Raw genomic sequence first — 4,058 nt, 5'->3', positions numbered from 1 at the left:
TTATATTTCCCTTCTTCCTGACTCTGTATGTCTATGTTATCATTATTTATAACACGTGTTCCCTTTGTAAAATGTTTCAAATCCTTTGTGGGTCAAGATGGTAAATAAGTAAGAAACTAAATATGTACTTCTGATCCATCTCTTTAATACCTTGATCCACCTATTTTTTTTTTATTCTCTCTCCCTTCCCAAGACATCCCCTTTTCAGTGAACAGCTACATTGTCTACTCAGACTTCATGCCAAAAACCTAGAAATCATCTATAATTCTCTTTTTGTCACCTTTCACATACAACTCATTAGTCAATTCTATTGGCTCTTCCTCTAATTACGTTCTGTTTGTTTTTGGAGGTTTTTTTATTTTTCCCTCCATCTCTATCCCTTCTGTCCTGAAATACATTGTACCATCTCTCTTCTGGATTACTACAATTGTTTACTAACAGTTGTCTATAGCCAGGAGTGGTGATTCATACCTTTAATCCCAGCACTTTGGGAGGCTGAGGCAGGTGGATCACCTGAGGTCAGGAGTTCAAGACCAGCTTGGCCAACATGGCAAAACCCTGTCTCTACTAAAAACACAAAAATTAGCTGGGCATGGTGGCATGTGCCTGTAATCCCAGCTACTAGGAGGGCTGAGGGAGGAGGATCCCTTGAAACTGGGAGGCAGAGGTTTCAGTGAGCCAAGATCCTGCCACTTCACTCCAATGTGGGCAACAGAGTGAGACACCATCTCAAAAAACAAACAAACAAACAAACAACAACAACAACAACAACAAAAACAGTTGTCTCTTCTTCCATTCTTATCCTACTAAAATTACCTTTTAATAGAATGATCCTTCAAAATATAACACAGATATTTTTCTCTGCTGCTTAACATCTTCTTATGGTATTTCACTGCACTTTAATGAATTAAAAGCCATGGTCCATGGTCCGTAGTCCATGGCCAAAAAGGTTCCACACAGTCTGGTCACTGCCTATGTCTGTTCCCCCAATTCCAATGACCCACCTATACTGGCCATCCTTCTGTTTCCTCAGACATGCCAAGTTTACTTCCATCTTTTGACTTGCCTTTGCCCCTAGACAGAGTATTATCTCACGACTGTCTCCTTCCTCTTTCACTTCTCACCGACCCACTCCAAGTGCTGTCTTCTCAGAAACGTCTTCCCTTGCTGCCCTAGCCCTCACCACTACCAAACTAACATTGCCACCTGCCATCACTTGCCAGCTCTTTCCTCAGTTTTATATTCTCCATTGCACTAATCACTGCCTTATTATATTTATTACTTATCTTCTGCCTTCAAAGATAAATATCTTGAAAATAAGAACATTGCCTCTCATGATTATTGCTGCAAATTCATATCCAAAATCACACATAATTAGTGTTCTCAATAAATATTCACTTAATGAATGAATGCTTATTTGTTTCAGAAATGTAAAGCTTAGCCACTTGAATTAGGCCAATGAAAAATAATAAAGACTAGGAAAACGCACTGCCTTCCAAGAGCTGCAATCTATTTGGAACGACAAAGTCAATACATAGAACACAATTAGTAAAAATGCAAAGATGATCTAGGGAGGGCAAACACTTGTCACTGGAAATAGACCTGGTGAGTTCAAGTTTCAGCAGCCTGTCTGAAGCTTTCTGCAGATCAGAGTTTGCTGCTCCTTACTCGAATGCTAGGCCGAAAAGGGTGAAGTATAACCTTTAAGATATTAATACATATCTGTACAAGAGGAAGACAGATCACATGTTAAAATCCTAACTCTGCCTTTTATTCTCTGGATCGATTTCTGTTTCTTATATTTCTTATTTATAAAAAGGGAATAATAATAGTGCCTAACCAGGAGAATTGCTTGAGCCCAGGAGACGGAGGTTTCAGTGAGCCGAGATCATGCCACTGCACTCAGCCTGGCCAACAGAGCGAAATTCTGTCTCAAAATAAATAAATAAATACATAAATAAAATTAATAGTGCCTAACTTATTCATTCAACACCATCAAGAGCATTAATCAGGCATTAATCTGGGAACAGTATTGACTTAAAAAGATAAAGGTCCCTTCTCACTGAGTTTCCTTTCTAAGAGAATACCTGAATTAATTGTATGAGATAAAGATGAAAATGCTTAGCAGAGTACCTGGTACCAAATAACCACTCAAAATTTTTAGCTAGTATAATTTTCACTAGGTATGACAAGACATTGTAGGTTTGAGAGCAGAAAAAAATCTTAAAAGCAGTGCTTTAGAAAGAATAATCTGTTAGAACTAAATAGAAATGATTCAACAGCATTGAGATTAGAAATGGGAAAACTAGTTATAATTTTTATTATTTGTATGGTCTTGTATCATTTTGCCAAAAGAAAGAATAATTCCAAAATCATATCTTCGATTTTACTCTGATAACATTGTTTACGGTAATTCAGTTGCCTTTCTCTTGCCAATAATGGATTCTGGCAATGAACTTTACCTTGGTAGTATACTTAGAACCAAGAACAGACAATGATATAGCAAAGACCATGTTATAGCTCAGTATCCTCTCATTTTTTACTTACCAATCACAGATGCCTAATAAACTTCTGTGCTGAGCATTGCTTTCTAAAATAATTACATAATTAAGTAATTTCTGATATCTGAGAGTTTGCAAGTAGTAGAGATGAAAAATATACAACAAGCATATTCTTGGAAGAATTTTTATTCTTGCTGTGAACCATGAAGTTTTATTCTTGTTGGAAGAATTTTTTATAATTGTTGCAGACAATTTAGTATGGAAGTTACAAAGAGGAGCAAATGACTATCAGAGAAGACTCCACAGAAGAGACAACGGCATATTCAAGGATGAGTAGTAATTTGCCATACATAAAAAGAAGAAATAATAGTATTCTTTGTTGACAATAGTAGTGATCACTAACATTTATTGAGAGCCTGCCTTGTGTCAGTTACTATTCTATTTTATAAGAATTAACTGACAATCCCAATCATAAGCCATGAAATGACTACTCTTGGTATTCTTGGTTGGTAGGTAAGGAAATCAAAGCCCAGAGTAATTAAGTAACTTGTCTATGGACACATACCTATGAAGCAATAAACTATTATTTGAACCCAAGGAATCTAATTCAAGAACCCATGTTCATGATAGGTCATATTCTTTCCCTACAACATATACTGTATTCTATTAGCTTCACATCTAATTAATGTTCTGGTAAAGAAAGCTAAGAGGGAGACATAAACAATCCTACTTTCAATCCCTATCTATCCAGCCACCCCTAGGGTGGATGGTTTCTCCAGTACTGATTTCCCACACATTGTGAGAGCACAGAGTATAATCTCTTTACCTCTCCTTGGTCATGGGACAGAAACATAAGGCTTGTGTGCCACAATCAATTAGATGTGGAACAACGTATCCATCCCTGGGAATCACCTGCTACTTCATCTATCAATGTCACCAAAAATATTGGCGACCTTAAAGAACAAGGTCAGGAGAATAAATACTGGAAGAATTTGAGAGATGCCCAATTCTACCAATAGTCTTCCTTTTCAAATTGGTACAAAGTAGTAAAAATTTTTATTCATTCACAGCAGGAGTATCCCCTGACTATGAGTAAAGAAATTTCAGAAATAAGAAGGGAATTTAAGGCAAATGATGTATATTTTGGTTTTATTTGGGAAGTAAAGCCTCTAACAATCAAAGGATGGGACAAAACTTTCTAATTAAAAGAATACAATTTCTTGTTTTAATTTTGTTTTCTTCAGTTCTCCTTTAAAAAAAAAGAAAACACGATATATGTGCAGAACGTGCAGGTTTGTTACATAGGTATCCGTGTGCCATGATGGTTTGCTGCACCTATTGACCTGTCCCCTAAGTTCCCTCCCCTTACCCCTCACGCCCAACAGGCCCCAGTGTGTGTTGTTCCCCTCCCTGTGTCCCCTGTGTCCATGTGTTCTCAATGTTCAGCTCCCACTTAGGAATAAGAATAGGCAGTGTTTGGTTTTCTGATCCTGTGTTAGTTTGCTGAGGATGATGGCTTCCAGCTTCATCCATGTCCCTGCAAAGGACATGATCTCA

The sequence above is a fragment of the Rhinopithecus bieti genome, unplaced genomic scaffold (genome assembly GCF_001698545.2).
Source record: "Rhinopithecus bieti isolate Rb0 unplaced genomic scaffold, ASM169854v2 scaffold_39529, whole genome shotgun sequence".
Lineage (NCBI taxonomy): Eukaryota > Metazoa > Chordata > Mammalia > Primates > Cercopithecidae > Rhinopithecus > Rhinopithecus bieti.
This window is presented reverse-complemented; position numbering follows the sequence as displayed.